Source organism: Ictidomys tridecemlineatus, chromosome 14 (genome assembly GCF_052094955.1).
Source record: "Ictidomys tridecemlineatus isolate mIctTri1 chromosome 14, mIctTri1.hap1, whole genome shotgun sequence".
Taxonomy (NCBI): domain Eukaryota; kingdom Metazoa; phylum Chordata; class Mammalia; order Rodentia; family Sciuridae; genus Ictidomys; species Ictidomys tridecemlineatus.
Genome location: NC_135490.1, coordinates 17,433,697 through 17,458,358, shown reverse-complemented (window position 1 = coordinate 17,458,358; position 24,662 = coordinate 17,433,697). Strand labels below are relative to the sequence as shown.

At 32.3% G+C, this 24,662-nt stretch overlaps 1 protein-coding gene across 8 annotated transcripts in view; it reads left to right on the top strand.

The window, feature by feature from the left end:
- Marchf1 (membrane associated ring-CH-type finger 1) overlaps nt 1–24,662 on the top strand; it is a 712,326-nt gene that overhangs the window by 214,745 nt on the left and 472,919 nt on the right. For all 8 annotated transcript variants that reach the window (XM_040293440.2, XM_040293424.2, XM_078030953.1 and 5 more), the window contains exon 2: nt 11,954–12,030. The gene's annotated coding sequence lies outside the window, so the exon portion shown is untranslated. The remainder of the gene's footprint in view (nt 1–11,953; nt 12,031–24,662) is intronic.

The following is a 24,662-nucleotide window of genomic DNA, read 5'->3' as shown; positions in this document are numbered from 1 at the left end:
AGAGAGAGAGAGAGAGAGAGAGAGAGAGAGAGAGAGAGAGAGAGAGAGAGAGAGAGAGAGAGAGAGAGAGAGAGAGAGTGAGTGAGTATCTGGAAGTCTGAGCTACTTAAAGTAATTCTGATCTGTGCTACATGCTTATAATCTAATTTTATGGTTTTTCAAATAGCTACACATTTTAAACATATCTATTTATTTATAAAGTCTGTTTTCTCCCAGAAATATACTGATGGACCCAATTCTTAAATTCCTACCCAGTGTCTTTTCATGGGCCATATTATATTACTTTAATGATGGAGGCTTCATGGTGGGTCTTAATGATTTCTAGGGCTGAGCTTCCTGCGTTCTTCTCTTTTGCAGGTTGTCCTTCCATTCTTCATCTCATTTTTCTACTTCAATATCAATGTATCTAATTTCAAAAGGAAAACAACAACATCAAGGCCCTTGGTCTTTTGGAGGGATAATTTCAAATATTTATATATTACCTTGTATACAAATCATGATCTTGTTGACTTTGCATCTTTTATAAGTTATTTTAATGTTTTCTTCATAGAGATTGTGCTCTTCTCTTGAGAGTTATTCCCAATCACTTGATCTTTGTATGTTGTTTTGGCATCTCAAATAGGGGAGGTATGCCTTTCTATGCTGTCGTCTATCTGGAAATATACATAAGGCCATTGATTTTAAATGTCAATTTCATATTTCTCTATCTTACTAAATGTGTTGCTTTGACATTTGGTTTCACTGTTTCAGCTCTTGTGTAGTCTGTGCATTTTATCATCTGCAAATAAATATGATTGACCTCTCTCTTTTCAATGTTTATCTCATTTTTTTAATCTGATTGTATTGGCTAAAAAATCTAAGGAGTAAACCCCATTTTTATTACTTTCAATATGGATATGTTTCATATTGTTCTCTAGGCCTGGATTCTTAAACACAACTTGGATGTCCATAAAAATCACTGTGTTATGCCATTCACTGACTTCATATTTTTATATTTATATAATGTCCATAAAATAATAATATATTTTACTTATAAATATAGATATAATGAATCTTACTATCACATTCTTTAGTTTTCTTATTTGTATGTTTCTTTTTAGATTATACAATCAATTTTGTTTCCTCGGGAATCATTTCTTTTTGCTTTATGCCCAGGAAATTCTCAAAAATCCAGTGATTTTACCAGGACATTTATTACACTATGTCTTGGTGTTTTCTACTTTCCTTAGTACAAGTTGACACTTTTAATATATAAAGAATGTTTTCTTATTTCTCAATTGTTATTCTTTGGTATATTTAAAATATTGCTTCCATTTCATTATTTTTTTTAATCTTTTGGGTTTTTAAAACAATTTTTTTAGTTGTTGATGGACCTTTATTTTATTTATTTTTATGTAGTGCTGAGAATTGAACCCAGTCTCTCACACATGCTAGGCAAACGCTCTACCACTGTGCTACAACCCCAGCCCTCCATTTTATTATTTTATTTTTCTTCTTCAGTGACCTCATTTACATGTGTTTTGGATGGGTTGTCATATTTATGTCTTGGCTTTAACTCTCTTTTTCTATTGTCATGATTATGAACTCTGGCTGATGTCTTCCCTGTTCCCTCTTCACTAGGATCCACTTCATGAACTTCACTTCTCTATTTCTAAGCTACCTCTGATTGGACTTAGTTCTATTAATGTTCAGTTCAAATATTCATTGCCATATTATTGGAGGTTTTGTGATAAATTATCTGAGAATAGGTTATAAATATATGGTTGATGTTATTTTATATTTTTGATGGTTTCCATTCATTGGGAGAGACATAAAATTCAAATTTAGATTGAGGACATTTTGTTAGGGCAACCAAAAGTCCACAATTTTTTTTGACCATTTTAACATTTCTATGTTACAGGAATGAATTTTCTGTATTGAAGGTTGGTATAGTCAGCCATTTTCCTACAGACAAGTTGTTTCTAATTTTTAATTTTTGCTTCTTTTGTTACTTTTTTGAAATATATTTAATTAATTTTTAATTTAAATTTATTTTAATATACATAAAAACAAAAATATTCACATTAATGTGGTACCATGTGACTTTTTGATAGATATAAACATTGTATGATTTTTAAACTGTTTTAAATATATTCATCTCCTCACTTTTATAGTGAAAACATTTAAAGTCCTCTGAGCTTTTTCAAATAAACCATACATTTTCATTATCTATAATCACTGCACTGTGCAGCAGCATGCTAATACTTCCTACTCCTATCAAAATGTAATTTGGTACCCACTGATCAACCCTCCTTGCAGGTCTCCCCAGCCTCTGGGGACCACCATTTCTGTAATATCAACTCTTTTAGGTTTCACCTACAAATGTGATCATGCAGTTTTGTCTTTCTATGACTGTTTATTTCACTTAACATAATGGTGTCCAATTCCATCCAGGCTTTCCTGAATGACAGGATTTCATCCTTTTAATGACTGAGTTGTATTTTTTTTGTGTATTGGAGCACATTGTTTCTGCCTGTTCATTAGTTGATGAACACTTAGGTTTCTGTTTCTTGACCAATGGAAAATAGCATAGCATATTTTGCAAATGATTCTGAAAATGTTGAGTATATTCTAAGAAAACTTTTAAAGTTGATTTGGCAAATTATTAACTACAAATATTTTATAGTACTTTGTGCTACATTTTGAAGAATAGCTTACCTTTTTCAGTTCCTGATAGATTGATTTCTTATTAATACATATTATTGTCAGTTTAAATCAATATTAACTGGAAGTGTTTCATTCACTTACATATCAGTTCATCACACGGCATGCATCACCGTGAAACCTGATGTATCCATGTCCAGGGACCAGGTGTTTAAAGCATTACCTAGGAAATTATTAAAGATGCAGAATTTGTAGCCTGATTCAGACCTACAAAGTCAGAGCCTACATTTTAAAATGTTTCTAGATGGAATTTATGCACATTAAATGGGACAAGCATTAATTTAAAATAACAAAAAGTTATTTTTATTATTATAACATATTCTCTTAAAGCAGAAATTATTTTACAATTCAAAAGTCACAATAATTTAGAATATTGACATGGATTTTAATTTTCCATTAAAAAATGGGCTAATAAGAATATTCATAGTTAAATACCTTAGTTCTGGCATTTTCTATGACAGAAATTATCAGGATTGTCAAATGATCCAACCTTCTTATTTGATATTTCCTAGTGTGTTTAAGGGATAAATACAACCCCCCCACACACACACATACACATTTACTTCTTGAATATTTTTCTGAATAATAGAACTGTTCCATAGAAGTTGGTATTGATGCGTTTTATCTGTAGAGTTAAATACAGTGCTACATACAACTATTGAATGCTAATAATTATGAAGAAATTGAGAGGTTTTAATTTGACTTAATTTTAACTATTTAAATTTGAATTTACAAGTAGTTATGGAAAACTTGGAATGTAGCTAGTGCATCTGAGAAACTGAACTTTCTTTCTTTCTTTCTTTTTTTTTTTTTTTTTTTGATGCCAATGATTGAACCCAGGGCATTCAACCACTGAGCCACATTCCCAGCCCCTCACACCCCACACACACTTCTCTCTCTCTATTTTTTTTAAAACAGGGTATTGCTTAATTATTTAGGGCCTTGCTAAGGCTTTGAACTTGTGATCCTCCTGCCTTCACCTCTGAAGTCACTGGGATTATAAACCTGTGCCACCATGTCCAGCAAAACTGAATTTTTTACTTGATTTAATTTTAATTACTTATAGTAAAATTTACATGTGACTAGTGGATATTGTATTGAACAACAAAACTCTATAACAAGGATTAGTGAACTATGGTCTGCTTTTCTATGGTCCATGAGCTAAGAATAATTTTTCCATCTTTAAAAGATTGTAAACACAAACACATACACACAAACAAACACTTGTGCACACAAACACACAAACAAGCATATGTAATGTAACACAAGCTGCAGGTAGGCCTGTAAAGACTAAAATATTTGTTACTTGACTCTTTATTGAAAAGTTTGCAGACTCCTGCCCTAAAATGTTAATACAACATGCACAATTAGTAAATAAATTTAAAGCTAGATATTTTGGAAAATATACCATATTATAGCATTCTAGAATTTATATATTTAGTATAATATTTTAATATCATTAAGAAATATATAAAGCAAATAATTGCATGATAGTTTTGAGGTTTTAGTGATATAAAGGCATCAATTTAACTTTCCTATAGATATATACTGCTCTTATATTAATGATTGACAATTATCAATATCATCTAAATTTTAATGAAACCAATGAAAGTTATGTAGATTTTCAAACTAACAAAATCAGTGATGTTCCAAGAAATTTTTTCTCTCTCATTAATATTTGTGCTTAAAGACTGAACAGCAAAATTATAAACTTAGAATTTCTTAAATTTTCTTTTGAGTACCTTCTACTGAAAGCAATTATGTTTTTTGTTCACATTTGTGGCAGGCATGATATCTTCCAAGTTCTGAAATCATACCTTTTCCCTATTTTCTGGATTTTAAGAATTTATAACAATTGTATCTTGTTTCATCTCCTGACAATTGCTCTCAAAAGTTTTCACAGAAAAATATTGAAAAGTTTGAAACATGAATTTCATGTTCATTATAGTTATTCATACCAAACAGATCATGAATTGCATCTGAAATAATTTGAACTACATTTATCATTGCTTTCCTTCCAAATGACTGATTTCTTCATTTCTGTAATAAATCGATTGAGTTTTGTATATAATTTTTAAAATTATGTGTAATATTACTTGATGCCAATGTTTTTACTCTGAATAAGTTTTCTTTCACAATATTATCAAGTTTTACTCTAGTCCCTGCCAAATGCAGGAAATTTCCATTATCACTCTCATAAACTTTCTTGGATCATCTTCTTAACATGTTTGTCTTGCCAGAACCAAAATTATGTATATTGTATATTCAGCAACAACATGCCATCTCTTCATTAGTCTGTTCTTGAACAAGTACAGTTATTGATTTTTCCAAATTAGATTTCAATTTTAAATATCTAACACTGTGATTTGGTGTCCAGTTCACTTTATTCATGTTTAGTTACTGCTTAAATTCAATTACTGCCCATTCTCAAGTATTGCTTGATTTATTTGAACCCTGAAGAAATTTATGCTGGATTCAAGATCATGTGCATAAAGTAGCTATAATATATTTTTTGTTTGAAAAATATCAGAAGATAATAAATATTTTAAAATTTCCAACCTTTCTGTCTTTTGTAAGGTTAGACTTTCATTTGTCAGATGAATAATTTTTAGAAAGAATGGCTCATTGCTTAATATTGAAAACTATGTCCACATTGTAGGATTGTAAAGGAATATATATTATTTAGAGGATTTTTTTGTTATTTTTTTTCTCCTGTGTTAAATTTTCTTAAAAGTCAGTAGTTGTGTGCCGCAACCCGGCTGGGCACAGAAACACAAGCCGCTCGAGCAGAAACAAAGTTTTATTTTAAAAAGGTCGCCAGTGGTCTTTGCGCGTCCCTCTAGCAAGCCCGTCCACCCACGTGTGTGCGTATACTGGAACGCCCCCCCCCACCTCCCCCGGAAATACCCTCCTACTATCCTTCCCCAACCAATGGGAACTCTCCGGGAGTCCCGTAACATGAGTCCCATAACAGGCCCGAGGTGAACAGCAGGAGTCCAATTTCCATATGAATGTAAATCTTAACATAATCATATCATCTCAATGGCTAGCTGGCAGTCACCTAAAACAAAGGTGCCATGTATCATAATACTTTTGCTGTGGCTCCTAGCAGTTGTGGACCTAGAAGTGAGAAAAAAATTTCATATCCTCCTCCATCAGTAGTAATTTGCTGAAAAATCATACCTCTGAAGTCTCTTCTGCCTTTATTTTTGGAGGTACATTCAGCATTCTTCAATTTTTTTAATGTTTCAAATAGTTTTTTGTGTATGTATATAAAATTTTCTATTTTTTCCTATTTCAATAATATTTGTTATGATAAAAGAAGTTTTTCCCTATATTTTTATTTGTGTGTTATAGTTGTACATATTGATGGATTTATTGCTACACATTTGTACATGCATACGATATAACAGCATTTATCCCCTTGCTCCCTACTACTCACCCTTTGATCTCTTTTCTCTAGTGATCTTAAAGGATCACTTTTATTTTATTTTTGTAATGACCAAATTTCCACACTAAAATGACTAAAAGAATGAGTGAATCGTTTTGTATATATATATATATATATTATATATATGTATAATATATATATGTATGTGTGTATATCATATGCATATAATCATTATTATGTGTCTATACACATATATATAATTTAATCCCCTATTAATATGTGCTTCTTGATTATTAATGCATGACTCATAATATTGCTTATATTATGATCTGCCTCATACTGGAAGTATCTTTTACTTAAATGGGAAACTCAGCAATACCTTTGTATTATATTAAACAAATAGATGATAAAAATTATAATAAAAAATATACTAACTATAACCATGGCATTAACACCAATGAGTTATTCTATTTTGTGAATATATATACATCTCTATGTGTATATGCATACTACAGTGGTTGAATTAGTTAGGTAAGTTGATTAACGGAGTTTTTGATAGGTATTTCTACTTATTGTGACCAAAAGACTTGACAAGAATAATTAATGGAGGGAAAGTTCATTTGGGGGCTCATGGTATTAGAGGTCTCAGTCAAAGATGGAGGCTCCATCCCTTGGAGTGCGATGTGAGGGAACATCTTGGCAGAAGAGCATGGCAGAGGAAAGCAGCTGGGGACATGGCATCAGAGAGCATAGAGAGAGCTCAGTTCAGTAAGAACAAAATGTAAACCCCCAAATCATGTGTCCAGGGACTTACCTCCTCCAGCCACACCCCACCTGCCCACAGTTACGACCAAGTTAACCCCTATGAGGGGATTAAAGCACAGATCAAGTTAAGACTCTCATAACCCAATCATTTCGCCTCTAAACCTTCTCACATTGTCTCACACATGAGCTTTTGGAGGATACCAAATATCTAAACCATAGCAGTAGGTAACAGATTTATTGATAGCTTGATAAATCAGTTTAAAGCTTATAGTTACTTGTTCAGAAGCACAGGTTATCATATATGTTGTGAAATCAACACTGTTTTTTGGTTAATAAATCTTTAGTTTGCCAAACTTATTCCTCAATTGTAAGCCCAAGTGGAATGATGTGTATTGACTCCACTATAATCAAACACTGTCCCATATGTTGAAAGTTTGTCATAATAAACATACAAGTCTTCTGTTTTTTGATGAAGTAGTTACAATAAAATATAAAACTAAAAAGTTATTTAAAATGAGTGAGGCACTATTAGATGTGCTGAGCATAATCCAAATAATCCAAACTGTTGAACGTTTCTAGTGAAGCAATTTCACTTTTTACTTACATCCTTCCAATTTCCAAAGCAATCTGTAATGAGTCACAAGAGACTGGGTTCAAAGCTAAATCTCATGTCTCATCATTATTTACCATCTGTTGTTTGAATCGTGATATCCCCCTACTCCTACATGAATAATTTATTTCTAGGATAAATGTATCTATATAAATTTCTACTAACTTCATTCTCCCTCAGGATTCTCCTTGTTCATATGATGAGGTTTTGGGCATATACTCTAAAAAAAAAAATCCCCCAAATGTAGGAGCCACCAGTAGTGACCAGAGTTGAGTCTTGAGCACCCTTCTTTCTGCAGAGTTCTTTATTCAAACATCCTCTGTTCCTCTTTCCTCTCTCCCTTCCTCCCTCTCTTTGTCTCCTCCTCAGTAGTTCCCTTCCTGTCTTTATTGTCTTTCATGCCATATTACAAAGAAGGAAGTAACTGTTAGATAGGTACCTATAAAGGGAGAAAGCATCATATTTATTAAGTTTTCCAAAAGCCATATGGAGAACCCAAATGAGGAAGCACTAGAACGGACAATCTTAATCTCTCTGTTCAAAGACAATATAATGTTTGCATATTTCAACATTTCTTTGTTTTTGTTATGCCATTAGATCCATTGATATTTCACAATAGTTACACTTGATACTCAAATTTTAATACCTAAATTCCATTTACATTATGTAATTTATAAAACTGGGTCTTTTGAAACAGAACCTTTTAAAATGATTCAATTGAATGTAAGTGAAAGTAATCGTAGCCATAATTTAAACTGAACAATGGTAATTGGACTGTTCTGAGAAAAAGAAGGATATCATCCCGTAATTTGTAAATGAATCCATTTGAAATTGCTTAATACGTATGGCATTGTTAATATCCTACTTATTTTAGATATTTAAAAATGCACAATTATAAAAATGTAGTTAACCAAAGTAGAAATAACAATAATGACTTATTTTTTTAAATTTATCACATCGATAGGCCTAAAGACAAGCACCACATGATTATTTCAATAGATGCAGAAAAAGCATATAACAAAATTCAGCATCCATTCATGTTCAAAACCCTGGAAAAACTAGAAATAGCAGGAACATATCTCAATATCATTAAAGCTCTATGCTAAACCAAAGGCCAAAGTCATTCTAACTGGAGAAAAATTGGAACATTCCGTCTAAAAACTGGAACAAGACAGGGAAGACCTCTTTTACCAACTCCTATTCGACATAGATCTTGAAACCCTAGCCAGAGCACTTAGACAAAAGAAATTAAAAAGATACGAATAGCAAAAGAAGAGCTCAAATTATACCTATTTGCTGATAACATGATTCTATATTTAGAAGACCCACAAAACTCCACTAGAAAGTATCTTGAACTCATAAATGTATTCAGTAAAGTAGCAAGATATAAAATTAACACCCATAAATCAATTGCTTTCCTATACACCAATGACAAATCAGTTGAAAAAGAAGTCAGGAGAACTATTCCATTCACAATAGCCTTAAAAATAAAAACAGAAACAAACAAACAAACAAAAAAACCCTTGGGAATCAGTCTAATAAAAGAGGTGAAAGACCTATACAATGAAAACTACAGAACATTAAAGAAATTGAAGAAGACCTTAGAAGATGGAAAGATCTCCCATGTTCTTGGATAGGCAGATTAATATTACCAAATGTGATGAAGGCATTCCTACACCCGTTGCCTGACAGGGTCACAGCATGGGGAATGCTGTGGCAGGGCCGCACCATCTATAAACCAGAACCATGGGGAATATTAAGTGTTTGGTTTATGATACTCATAAAAGTTTTGGTTTATGACATATGGATAATAGGGCATATGTCCATCAACAATAAAAGTACATGTTGCCTGAGATTGCAGGAAAATTCCAAGAATGAAACTAAGGATACAATTAAAACATGCAACAAAGTGTGTTTCGATATCTCTCAGGATACAAACAACAGTGTTATTCCTCAAGAAATTTATGGAACAAAGATTGCAAATCAAGGTTCCTGAGAAAAGCACAACAAAGTGGATCAAGGACCTAAGCATTAGACCACAGACCCTGCTCCTACCAGAAGAAAAAGTAGAATCAAATCTCCATCATGTCAGTTTAGGAACCGAAATTCTTCAACGAGACTCCTAAAGTGCAAGAAGTAAAATCAAGAATAAATAAACGAGATGTCATCAAACTAAAATGTTCACAGAAAAGGAAACAAGAATGTGAACAAAAGCCTACAGAATGGGGAAAAAATCTTTACCTCAATGTATACCTCAGATAGAGCAGTGATCTCCTGGATTATATAAAGAACTCAAAAAAATTAACACCAAAAGAATCCCACAAATAACCCAATCAATAAATAGGCAAGGGAACTGAACAGATAATTCACAGAATGAGAAATATGGATGGTCAACAAATATATGAAAAAATGTTCAACATCTCTAGCAATTAGAGAAATGCAAATTAAAACTATACTGAGATTCCATCTTACTTCAATCAGAATGGCAATTATCAAAACACAAGAACAATAAATGTGGGTGAGATTGTGGAAAAAAGGTTCACTGTTACATTTCTTGTGGGACTGAAAATTGGTGCAACCATTCTAGAAAGCAGTATGGAGATTCCTTCCTTAAAAAACTTGGAACAGAACTACCATTTATGCCAGTTATGCCACTCCTTAGCTTATACCCAAAAGTCTTAAAATCAGCATACTACAGTGACAAAGCCACCTAAGTACCCTTGAGTGGATGAATGGATAAAGAAAATTTGGGGCATATGTACACAATGGAATATCACTCAACCATAAAGAATAATGAAATTATAGAATTTTCCCATAAGTGGATGGAACTGGAGACTATCATGCTAAGTGAAATAAGCAAATCTCCCAAAACACGAAGACTGGCTATTCTAATATGTGGATGCTAACCCATAACAAGGGAGTGTAGGGAGGGGAAGTATAGAAGTTTATTGAATTAGACAAAGAGGAATGAACAGAAGAGGGGATGGGAATAGGAAAGACAGCAGAAAGAATTGGACCTAAATTTCCTATGATCATATACTAATCACGACCAGTGTAACACCACATCTTAAACAACCATAATAATGGTATCCTAATTGAAATGGTTTGTATTCCATGTATGTGTAATCGGTCAAAATACACGCTACATCATGTAAATATAAAAAAATAAAACGTTTTTTTTAAAAATTGCATTGATAGTCATTTTTAAGTTAATGGACATTCCCATATTTCTATGCAATACATTCTTTTCTTTTGGAGATTTTTTTTTGCTGTATCTCTAACAAATTTATCTTAATGTTAATTTGTGGTACATAGTTTGAGTTTCATTCCTCTATCCCATATGGTTGCAATGTGTTCCCAGTGTCAACAGTTTGACTTTTATAAATTGACTAGTTCTATGGGCAAGCTGGTTTTAAAGTAACTATTATACAACCTTTGCCTTAGCTCCATACATATTAACTCTATTAGCAGACACCACTCTCATTTCAGTGTCATATTTTTTATGCAACTACCATTCTGCTTTACATAATATTTGAAAAAAAGGGTAAATAGCATCCTCTATTAGTTTAGTTTGTTGAAGTACAATTTTGTGGTCTACATACAAGAAAGAATTTGGAAATAGTGATATTAGTTCATTGTACAAGCATTGACCTTCTTCGTACTTTTAATTAACCACGCAATTCCATATTGTAGCCATATGTGTCTTCCACTGTTGTGAACACTAAAAGAAATAAAAGGTAAAATAGTTGGTGTTATTTCATTTCCTACATAGGAATGTTAGAAGTCATGAAGTACATGGTTTATGAATATTTCCTCATGATATACTACTTAGAATATATAAAGATCCAAATGAAGCTGTTGGTTAGCTGTTGGTTATTTTCATCCCCAATATGTTTAATAACACACTATCAAATTCCTTATGAAACAACTGCATGAAACGGAGGACAGGTATTCTAGTCTGATGATTGATTGATTGCAGTCCTGGGAATTAACCCAGGGCCTAGCTTTTGCTAGGCAAGCGTACTACTATAACCTGCCTCAGCCTTCTGAGTAGCTAGGATGGCAGGTGCGTGCTAGTACACTGGGCTTAGTCTGTCTTTTGCTTGACCTCTGTCTTTGGAACTGTTCCTGAGTGTCTTGTAGTTTAGCAGCTCACAGATGTTATAAGCAACCCTTCCTCTCTTGTACAAGAAGAGAGAATTTTGGAAGTCTTTACTAGAAAATAAAACTTGATATCCATAATATACAGAAGTGTGCAGATGTTTTAGAATCAAATAGAAATTAACATAAATTCTTTCACATGACTGAAAATTGGCAGAAATGAAATTAGGAACACTTCCTATTATATTTTAAAAAATTATTTAGATAGGCCCACAATTTGTACAATATTTATGTGGTTTTTCAATTATACAAACGATAGTTTCTTTTCATTTTTTTTTTGAGCTTAGTCTTTTAACTTTATTTATTTTAATTTTCTTTTTCAGTGAATATACCCAAGAAAAATTCTGAGAGGATATACTCAGTTGACCTGCTGTGATTAAACAGGATACTGCTGTATTTTGTAAGTTCATCACTTTTTACCTTAGTGAAAACTTTCTGCTGCATAGAACTGCTTTTTTTTTTCATTTGGCATTAGAATTGAATTTGGTTTTAATGGGAGACTTAATTGATTTTATTTTTTCCAAGCTTTGTTTTACCTCAATTTTATTCAATTTCAGTAAATAGTAAAAAGGCTTTTCTTTGTTAGATTAAGTATTTCCTTGTACCTATTAGCCAATATTTTAATGACTTGTGATAAGAAACTTATCATTTGTTGAGCTGGTTTAAAGAAAGGATGCTTCAGTCATGCTAATCTTGCCTCTGCAAATATATTATTATGTTCTCAGTTTAATTGAACAAATACCTTAATTTTATCTGTTGTAACTCCCCTGTGTGGCCTCAGGAAGCCTAAGCACTGACCATCTTCAGCAAACAGAGTGATGTTCTTTTTACCAATAGTTAGATTTTCCATTTAAGGATTACAGTATCACAATGAGATATGCACTGCCTGATTCTGTATTAGTATATTTCACATTCTTAGGAAATAAAGAGATGCTATTATATTCATTCATGACATTACATTGGGTGTTCTCTGAAACTACACATTTACCACCCTTCCCATTATCTCAAAAGTCAAAAAGTTGGCTCTTTTACAGTCTCTGGAACACAATATAAAGAAAACAGATTTCCCCCTTTTACAAACTTCCTTTGAACATGGAAATAAAATAGTCCCTTTGTCCCCAATTAGTTTTCTATGACAGCTCCAGTCGATTGAGAGAATATAATATTTATCATTTGTTTTGACATTTGCATCAATTTTTTGGCGGGGGGGTGGGTTCATTCATGCGGACTATTTTCACTAAACTAAAGAGAAAAATTATGTTTTTTCACCTCATAATAAGCAGATAGGGAATCAAGTAGGTGAAATGATAGATCTAAAGTTCTTAATTCAGTGGCATAATGGTCATTCCAAGTGCTTTTTCACTGGGGTATTTTCTTTTTATTACTTTTTAAATTTTATGGTTTTCAACTGGGGAATTTTTTATATCCCAATATTTTTGAATAAAAAATCATGCTGACTATGGTTACATAAAGAGCACACTTAAGGGTCAGAATTTTGCAGGTCATAAATCAGTTCAAAAAGAGTTTGAAATCATATTTTTTAAAAGAAGATAAATTATATAAAGTCAAAGGTCTACCAAAAAAAGTCATCTTGAATTTATACTATAATTCAATAATTTGATTTTCTTCAAACTCTGTCCATTCAAATTATTATTTTTCTCCAAGGAAATCATTTTATTTTTTTTCTCTTAGAAAACTGCATTTAATTTTTAAAAATGCTGCTTCTTTGCAATTTATTAAATAAAAATTTATTTATGTGTATATGTATCTATCTTAAATTCTAAGAAGTATTTTTTCATATTGTAAAATAGCATCAATATTAAAATTACTTTTTAAAATTTTATAGCAATAGAAGACATTTGTTGAATGTTTACAGTGTATCAAGAAATATGCATAAAAAGTGCAAATAAATTGGGTACTGGATTTTGCCTGTATACTTTTAATCAGTGGCAAATATACATTTTCTATTAGACTTTCACAAATTTTTTATTTTACAAACAAAAAAAATCATTACCAAATTCACTCTTGATAGATCTGAAAAACCATGCTGGAACCATGGAGGTGTTATTGAACTTAGATTTACTAAAATTCAAGAAAGAGTTTTAAGAGCAAGCAAGAAATGTGTTCTTGGCTTTGATCACACTCATCTTTTTTTAAATTTATATATTTATACAATTATAAATTAATTTTTTTTAAATTTATACAATTTATACAATTCTTATTACACATATAGAGCATAATATTCATATCTCTGTATACAAAGTATATTCACACCAATTTGTGTCTTCATACATGTACTTTGGATAATGATGTCCATCACATTCCACCATCATTTCTAACCCCCTGTCCCCTCCCTTCTCCTCCCACTCCTCTGCTCTATCTAGAGTTTGTCTATTCCTCCCATGTTCCCCCTCCGTACCCCACCATGAAATCATCCTCCTTATATCAGAGAAAACATTCAGCATTTGTTTTTTGGGGGGATTGACTAATTTAACTTAGCATTATCTATTCTCTAACTCCATACATTTACCTGCAAATGTCATGATTTTATTCTCTTTTATTGCTGAATAATATTCCATTGTGTATCTATGCTACATTTTTAATCCAATCATCGATTGAAGGATATCTAGGTTGGTTCCACAGTTTAGCTATTGTGAATTGTACTGCTATAAACATTGATGTGGCTGTGTCCCTGTAGTATGCTGTTTTTAAGTCCTTTGGGTATAGACCGAAGAGAGGGATAGCTATCACACTCATCTTGATCACTGTGAGCACTGTGGTCTCCTCAGCTAAGGTAGAACCTGGAAAGAGTGCAAAGGTGCAAGGAGAAATGAAAATGATGACTAAAAATTCTTGGAAATCATGCCTCTGATAAAGATTTTAAGGAAATAGAGTAATCCATTTGAAAAATAAATCATAGTGAGAACCAAATATCATTCTTCATTTATATGATGAAATTTTATAGAAAGGGGGAATAATTCTTTATTTTGTAATTTAAAAACACACAATATATTTAACCTGTTAGTTTAATATACAAATATTTATATATAATGCACACATATTTACCTACCATATATGAAATAGATTTATTTAGAATATCATAATATAGAGTACATGTTATAATATTTAAAACAAAAAACTCTCAGTGTTGATTTCTAAGCTGTTAGAATTTTTAAAGCAGTAGTATAATTGAAGGTAGAACTTTGTAAATCCCATCTTTCAAAAAAAAAAACTTTAAAGCAAAACAGATCCTATCTTGAAGGGACTATGCAGGGGATAAAGTGCTCATTAATTCAACATGAAATCTTCCAGACCTACGAGTACATGATCATAAATTAGCCACTGTTTTACATTCTGTAAACAGTCCATTAGCTTCATCACTGCAACAGCACTGGCTTTGTGCTTTTGAAATCCTACAAAGGGAGGAAGTAACTGGTTCAGCAAAACTTTGCCTTGCTCTGCTGTCCCAGCTGAATAACCGTCCAGTCCCTCCTGGAGAATTAGGACAGTTTTTCTCTGAAGGCTTAATGATGATCAAAGTAGACCCTTTGCTGTTGGAACAGGAGCAGCTCTGGGAGGTACGTTAACTTCATTTGGTTAGAATTCATCTAAGCAAATGTTTTAATGAACACACTTTCAAAACAACCACAGCTACTTTCCTTGGCCCAATCACACAGCCAGTCCCCGAAGAGATGAATAGATCTCACAAAGTAATACCTTACCGCAGAGAGTTTCCCTGGTGCTTTAGACAATGAATGGTTCTAGCTTAGAAATATCTGAATCTTCTGGCTTATAGTTCTATTTTATATAGACTTTCTTTTCCAGAAACAGTAGAGATTAAATCAATAGAATATTTTCCAATTTATATATTCTTTAATTTATTGGTTCTTTTTAGTTACATTTGACAGTAAAATCCATTTTGATATAATTATACAAGCATGGAATATATTGTTTTCTAATTAGAGTCCTGTTCTTATGGATGATGTACATTGTGGTGGGATTCACTGTGATATTTTCATATATGTACGTAGGGAAATTATGTCAGATTCATCCCACTGTCTTTTTTCTTTTCCAATCTCCGCTTCCTTCCCTCCATTTCCCATTGTTTAATTACTGAAATTATTATCCAAGCTATTTTTTAATTTAATAAATTTAATCAAATGAGTATTTATGCTAAGAACTCTGGGGGAATGAAGGAAAAGTGCAAAATATGACTAGTATTCTAAATCTCTATCTTCTCATTTTGGAGAAAAAATGTCTATATAAAAACTACATGCAGGATTAAAATTAGGGAAAAAATGCAGACTTTTACTCCCTGACCATTCATAATACCTTAACTCTGTTCTTTGCATATGTACATGTATATTCAAACATGTAGGGAAAAAATCAATGAATCAATTAAATGCTGCAGGTGTACAAAAATCAAGTGTACTTGTATTTGAGATATGAAATGTAGATAAGACTTAGATGAATACCTAAGAACTGTTATAGATGAGATAAAGTAAGAACAACAGACCTACTTTTTTTAAAAAAATAATAATTAGCACCTATTAATTGTTTAATATAAAAAGGTTTCATGTTGAAATTCCCATACTTGCATACAGCAAAGAAAAACTGGCTTAGAAATGTACTTCATATCTACACGCTATCTCTAAAGACATTGGAGAAAAAAATTTACCAAGTGAATAGTGAGAAGCAAAGCCAAGTAGATAAGGTTGGTTTATACCATGAAAAATCTTAATTCCATGGTGGGCAGCCTGTGCTTGATTTGGTTGGGGGACAATTACAAGAGACATTTTAGTGGAATGCTATCTGTCCATTTCTGAATAATTGATACAGGTCAAAAAAACAAGCACCATGCCAAATTTCTGACTCTGAATAACTGAAAATATGTATGATGGGCAGAAATATGAACATTAAGGATAGATGGGGTGGAAGAATTTGTATGTATGAATGACAGACAGGATAGGATATTCCAATTTTTTAAACTTCTTGAATTTATTTTTTGTTTTCTTACCTTGACATATTTTTATGTCAAACTGATATTTTATATTATTGGCATTTTAAATAGTAAAACTAGTTAATTTGTATTTATTTTTACTTTAGAGATATACCTTTAGCTTATCTAAAAGTGAACATTTAAGTAAGTAAACTGAGTAGTTCTTGGATTGTTGAAAGAAATGCTAACTCATTTTAGAACAGTCTTTACCTACATAAAAGGCAGTGTTGGCTTTCAGGAGTAATTGCTTGTTCCTTAAAGTCACCAAGTGCTCTGTTTTATAACCGTGGACATTTTATAGTAAGAAAATAAATCTGATTCTTCATTTCATATGCATATATTCTTTTTACTTTCTCAAAAGACAGAGAGACACTTGGTTAGAAATAACTATGAAATGGTAGCCTAGGCTCTTCAGTTGTTGATTCAGTTGTTGTTCATTCATTAATACCATCTATTTACAATGCAGCCAAATGCAACGTAGACATCTCCGTGCAAGATCAAGTTTGCTCTGAGATTATAAACATTTATTAGCTAGTAATAGAAAGAAGCACAGAGAGAATAGGTACCTACAAAAGAAAACTGATATAAAAGAATTAAATTAATGTAATCCTACTCTAAATGTTATTGAAGGATAATTTAGAATAAAAATATTTATTGGTAATGATTATAAACATCAGTGAGATTTGTGCAGGTGGACCCTTTTGGAGCTCTAGCAACTGGTTATAATAATTATAATTAAGGACAATGATTTCATCAATAGAAACTAACAATCTATTTTTTGATCTATTTTATCAGTATGTCTTTACCGTAAGGCAATATATGTATTTAATTTTGTTAAATATTATCTAACTTAAAAGCAGTTTAAAAACTATAACTTAATTTAAAATGTAATTTAATTTAAAAACTTTAAAGACCCCAAAAATGCATACGATGAACAAAACCATTGACATATGATGAATGGCACAAGTAGAGTACTGAGATTGGACAGAGGATTACTTGTATCAAATAAAACAAAGAAATGTATTCAGGAAAGCAATGGCATTTCAGTATATCACTTTGTATTTGTTAGATTCACCTTGTCTAAGAGACAGGTTCACAATACATCAGCATTTTTCTCCTTGTTATGAGGATGCTGTTTTATTTGAACAAAGGGCTACATTCTCACAGCAACTTTGTAAAATACGATCTTGTGCATACTGTTGTCTCTTCTATCAGTCTTTAGTAGACACCTTGTACCAAATTTAAATGCAATTACTGAAGGAAACAAAAGTGATTATGACAGCTTTCTGATTATCTGGAAACAAAGGGAAAAAGCCTAAAGAGTCTTGAGGAGTAAGCTGGCATCTTACTCCTTAGACAATTGTCTTGCACATCAACTGTCATAATGGGCTTAAGATAGGAGTTTTATGGAAAAGAATTCAAATAAATTTTAGTGAGTATTTGAAAGACAGGAATTTTTCATTCCTGGCCAAAAAAAGCACCCCTATGCTGTGGATATCAACCATATTTTTTAAAAAAATAGACATTTCATAGTGAAAGTTCAAGATTATGATTTATTCATTTAGGCAAGACATATTCTTATTTAGCATATGTTGCTGGCCATTTAGCTTTGTCACCATCAGTTGAGGTATGGGATGAAACTTTTTCAAGAAGGCTTAAAAGATTGATATAGGATCTTTATGTTTCTATATCTGTCTGAAAGAGTTTGACAGATCTTAAAGATACACTAGTTTCCAACAACACAGCAGAAACATAAGTGGACTCATTTAGTGAATTTTGCTTGAGCGAATCTCCATGTGATGAATCTCTTAGATGAATGTGGTTTCCAAGGAGATAAATGGACAATGTGTGCATTTCCATCTATCTTCCTCCCTCCCTCCCTTCTTTCTTTTCTTCCTTCCTCTCTTTCTTGTAACCTATGTTCTACACTATGGAGTTATGGCAATACTGTGATATGGAATAAAGCTCTTAACACCTCTAAGTGGAGAAAAATTGCTATGTCATGTAAGCCCAAACAAGTCACTATAAAAATCAGAAGTCTACCAAGGAAAAAATTCTCAGTTTCTCTTCACTAAGAGATTCATGTATAGAATAGAGATCAATGAATTGAGCATCAGTTACCAAAATGACAGCAATTTAGACCATTATTTCTTTTCATGAGATGTAGCAAATGGCCCTTGCTGATTAGAAGAGATATTTCTTTCTTTCTTTTTTGTTTTATAATTACTATCAATTAAATCCTTGTGCTTCCATGATAGAAAAATATAACAAAATTGAAAAGCATTAGATTCATTTTCACAGCTTTAAAAAGTTCATGTATATTCTTGATATTATAATTTCAGAGAACAATGTAAGAAAAATTTTCTTTTCTTCTGAAGTATTTCTTTATTTAAAAAGATTTTTAAGTCTGATAATCTCTAATTTGTTTTTCCAGCATAATTAACAAGTGTAGCTTTCTGTTTCATTTGTCTTAGCATTCACTTTAATGAATTCACCTTTTGTCCTGCTCTGAACTTGATATTGAAAAAGGTTTTATGCACCATTGCTTCTTAATATGTCTCAGGTAATTAGCCCTGTTACTGTAGCTTCTGTAATACTTATCTGAGACAATTGGAGAGATTTTTCTAGGAAATAGAGCTTAGCTCAAACTGATTATGTCTCAGTGAGGTCAATATCAAGATGGAAGATGTTTTGACAAATAAATCTATAAATTATAGAAAATTTATAAGGCATCTTTTAGACAGGTAGATAGAAATTATTCTTCCATATATTCTCAGATCTCCTTAATATCAAATGTTCTTACGTTCCCACCTGCTCTTGTTAAATAAAGGAAAAAGAGTTCCTAACAACTTTATATTATAGCAAAATGATGCATACAGGTAAATATACTGAAATATCCTGACTTTTCCACTGTTATTCTACCTTTGTCATCCTATGGGTCTTGTGTGGATTGAGCACCCTGAACTTTCTATTTATGCAGCTGAGAATATTGATTTCATTCTTTCTGTTCTGTTTTGTGGAGACTAATTTAAGTTATTGTTGATGATGGCAAATGCCAGTATTTGTGGTTTGATGATTCTTCACACAAGCCCAACACTGACCATATTTCAAATACTAACTAAATCTGCAAAGCTAATCTTTGATGCTTTGCAGTAGAACATAAAGTTCTATGTTCTTTAGAGATAAAAGGGAAACAATTGTGCTATTTAGTTGACCTTTTAATATGTTAGTTTGAGCAGTTTCTCAGTTTTAGTCAAAAGTAAAATAGTCATGTGTCTAAATGCATTCCTACCCATGTTCCTGGTCAGCAGCAGTGAGGAACATAGAGAGTTGGCTTTGGCCATTACATAAAGACAGCCAGAGATTTTCACATAACGTTGGCCTCCTGATTTGAACACATCTCTCTCTTGTAACTAAATGGATAATGTAAAGATCAACATTCTTTCTTAAAATGGTTAGGAATACAGCCTCATTTATTGATGATGTGGTTCTATCTGTTGTGATACAAATAACAGATATTTGTTTAAATATCAATCCTACAATAGAACTGAACCATAAGACACCCTGATTAAGACTGTGGCATGGTATGAACTCAACTGGAAGCAAAATTAAATCATGTACTTTGAATGGAACCATGATACTTTTTAGAAATGAGCTTCAGAAATTCCTCCTCACCTTTTGAAGCAAACACTTTCTGGTAATCTTTTCTGTATTCCATTTCGAGGTCATCTTCCAAATTTATCTGGCCTGGTGCCATTAGATTTGTGATAAGTTAAAGAAACATATGTGATTAAATTGTTTTATTGTGAATTACGTACATTCTGAGTCAGAAAATGTCATCCAGTAATTACTTTTGAAATTAGAATAGTCATCAGGTAATTTAATGACTTTAACATTACCTTATGATAATCTGAAACTTTGTTTATCATTGAGTTTCTTCATATTACTTTTATGTTGAATCATTATTCAATTAGAGCAGCTAAAAATTTAGAGAATATTTATCTGTTATAATAGTTTCTCATTTACAAAAAAGTTTCTCATAGGAATTTACATGACTGAGGGCTCTGGTTGAGTGATGTCAATAAGGATGTTGTCTTTGCCTGTGGAGTTAGGGATTGAAACCTACAGGATGGGCAATTGGGAAGAGAAGATAGTCATCAACTAAGAAGGAGCAAGCTGTAACCCCCACACATGAGCTGAACAATGAAAATATGTTGGAAGTCAAGCCAGTTTTCATTCATACTGCTGTCAACACTGATGGTAGAGATATCCTCCTGTTGAAGCTAGTGCCCCTCATCACAGAGCTGCACACATATCTTCTTCCAGAGAAGCTAAAGGAGATCATGGGAAAAGGTGGAATAGTTGTAGGCCATCCTTCAACATCTTATCAGTGAAGTGTGATAGTAGGAGCAAATGTGACTCCATTTTGCTTTATGACAAAATGGAGTCACATTTGCTGATATAGAAGAGTAGAAGAGTCATGACTAGAGCAAGATGTTCTTTTCCTTTTGCTATAGAAACCTTTAAGAACATGGACCTACCTAGTGGAACATTGTTTCTGTAACTAGAGTAAGAGGGCTCTGTTTCTGTAACTGGGGTGACTGGGCTAACTGTGATTGGTTAGGCTTCCCTCCGCTTGACTACACTGTCCTGCTTCTGTAACCTGGCTTGCTGGCATTGGCTAGACCCCCCACCCTCAACATCCCTTTTGCAGTTTTCAGGCTTATAAGGAGTGTCCTTGCAATTTTTTCAGGGCTGATCAGGGGAACAGCTTTATGTTCTGGTCAGCCGCCACTGGTGTGCTTCAATAAAGGCTTGATTCAATGATACGTGAGTGGTCTGGAAGTCAGTTTATGAAACCCTGGGACGAAGCTTTAACTATAACAGAAATGATCAGGAAAAACAAACAAACAAACAAAATAAAAAACCCCAAAACATGATGTGCATGTTCTGGGAAACTTAGTTTACCCTATCCCTGTTGACACATTACAGAGTCTCCATAATTTCGTGGATCCATTTGAAATCTGGTGAAATTTGTGCATTCCCTTAGAGAATGATATTTTTTAACCACATACAGAAGATTACACAGAAAATCAATTATATTGAAATGCAGTTTCAAAAGCACAAGAAATTTGTGATAAATTGATAGACTCTGAGTTTAAATTTCTTTTTAACTGATACATTAAAACATAAAGGTTTTAGCTATTAATGTAATACCATGTTACTTTTTGATACATGTATACATTGAACAATGTTTAAATTATTTTAAATACATGTATTCTCTCAAATATTATTTCTTTCTGGCAAAAACATTCAAAACCTTTCAAGTATTTCGAAATATACAGTGCATTTTCAGTATCTGTAGCCACTCTACTGTGCAATAACACCCCAGAGTTGCTTACTCCTGTCAAACCATAACGTAGTACCCACTCATCAATTTCTCCCCACTCCTTCCCTTCCATACCCAGCTTCTGGAAACTACCATTTGCTCACAAATTCTTTGAAATCAACATTTTCAGATACCACACGTGTGAAATAATGCAGGATTTGTCTTTCTGTGCCGGGTTTGTTTCACTTAACATAATGATCTGCAGTTCTAATCATGTTGTCATCAGTGACAGGACTGCATCCTTCGTATGGCAGAATGGCCTTCCAGTGTGCATGTGCACCTTATTTTCTTTATCCACTCATCAGCTAATAGACCCTGAGGTTGTTTCTGTTCCTTGGCTATTGGGAGTAGTATTGCAATGGAATGCAGATGTCTTTGCAACATACTAGTTTCATTTCCTTTGGATAAGTACTCACAAGTGGAATTGCTAGATCATAGGCTTTTAATAATACATTAACAAGAAACACATGTTTAATAACAAAAGTGGTTCTGAAAGTGTGATAAGTGTGAACTTATAGTTTATGGTATTTATAATACCCAAAATGATATAGTAAAGTGTACATCTCTAGTAGCCAAAAAATATGATATGGACATTATTTTTATGATGAAAAATTAGCAGATATTGCTAATGCTATTGTGGCTTATTGACTAAATGAAAATTTTAAGAATTCCAGAAATGAAACATTTCAGTTATGTTAGTGAAGATAAAAATATTTTTCCCCACTTATATGCACAAATCACCTGAATTAAATTCATGGACCCTATGGGTAGAATACACAAATCTGTTACAGAAACTCTCCTTTGGAGTCACAAACTCTGTTGTTGAAAAATTTGACCTGTACTTATTTTTTTAAGAAAATAAACTCAAAGAAATACTTTTGACACCTAAGAGATCTGTGGAATTTGTAATACATGTTAAATGATGTCTGTAGTAGAATAAACCTTACATTATTTCTTTTACATGTCTACAGTTTTAAAGTCTTAATCATAATGAACAGCATTTTAGTACTTTTCTATGAAAAGTAAAATTAACATTACCACAGGAATTGGCACTACTAAATGGTTCATAGGCTGCCTGGGGTTTTCCTTCTTGCTATGAAGTCTTCATTGATTTCTTCATAGTTTAGACCTAGTGAAATAGCACCATTGTAGGCTTCTGAGAATGGTACTCTCTGAATGTTTTCAAATAAATTTCTTTCAATATATATTATACTTACAAGGAAAATGATTTTTGCATGCAGTGAGATTCAGAATAATGCACACTTCATTAAAAAGATATTGCTATTTTGGTACAAATTGAAATACTGTTAAATATTAGCATAGAATACCAAATTTGTGTAACATTTACTTTTTAATTGTGTTTTCTCTAGCTCTGGCTCTTTCTTGCTTTGTGTTGAATAATGTTTATTCTTGCACATTTCTTAGAGAAGAATTCTAGAGAAACAATTTTTAAACAGAGAACATGTTTAAATTTTGCTGGATTTTTTTATTCTTTATTTTTAGAATAATTTCAGAAATCAAGATGAAGGTTTGGCAACTTGTTTATAGTAAGATAATTAGCAAGTAATGATTATTGGTTGTTACAATTATAGTATACCTTAATATCTAAAAGTTAATATAGTATATACTATTTCATCAAATCACCTTGACACTCTAACACTGAGAGGACAAACTTCATTTTCATTTCAAGGGTAAAGAACCCCTAATGGAGTCAGTGAAAGTTATTTGCCTAAGGTCACAGGTGTGAATGTATGTATGTTTGCACAGAAGATAACAAATACATTTTCCCTTTCCAGGTATTATAAAATTAAATTATGTTTAACTGATACATTAAGTTATCCATATTAATAAGGTACCATGTGCTGTTTTGATGCATGTCTATGTCACATAAAGTTTAAATCAGGTTAAACATATGAATTTTCTCAAACATTTAATATTGGTGGTGCAAATTTTCCCAAATTCTTTCTTCTAGCATTTTGTAATGTACTGTTCTTTATTGTTATCTATAGTCACCCCACTACACTTGCACCCTAGAATATTTTGCTCCCATCCAACTGTGGCTTAGCACCCATTGATCAACCTCTTCCCATCCTACTCATCCCCTGTTCTTCCTGGTCTCTGAGGACCACCATTCTACTCCCAGTTTCCATGAGATCAACTCTTTTAAATTCTGCGTATGAGTAAGATCATGCCATACCGCTTACTTCATTTGTCAAATTTTCCAGTTTTATTACTATTTTTGTAAATGACATAGTTTTCTTCTTTTTAAAATCTGAATTCCATTCTGTATATGTACCACATTACTTTATCCATTCATTAGTTAATGGATATTGAGGTTGTTTCCATTTCTTGCCTATTGTGACTAGTGCTTCAACAAATTTCCTTTGGATAGTTACTCAGTAGTGAGATTGGTGGGTTATATGGCAGTTTTATTTTCAATTTGTTTTGAGGAACTTATATATCACTGATTATAATGGGTAACTTTGGAGATATTGACTATAATGGGATTGTTTTTTGGTATGTTTATCAAAGAGATTTTGGTGATGTTATTGTTATAAAAAGATATCTTTCATAATGCAAAGTCTGTTCTTATATTTCTAGTTAACTCATTGTTACTGAGGAATGCATGTGACTACTATCAAAG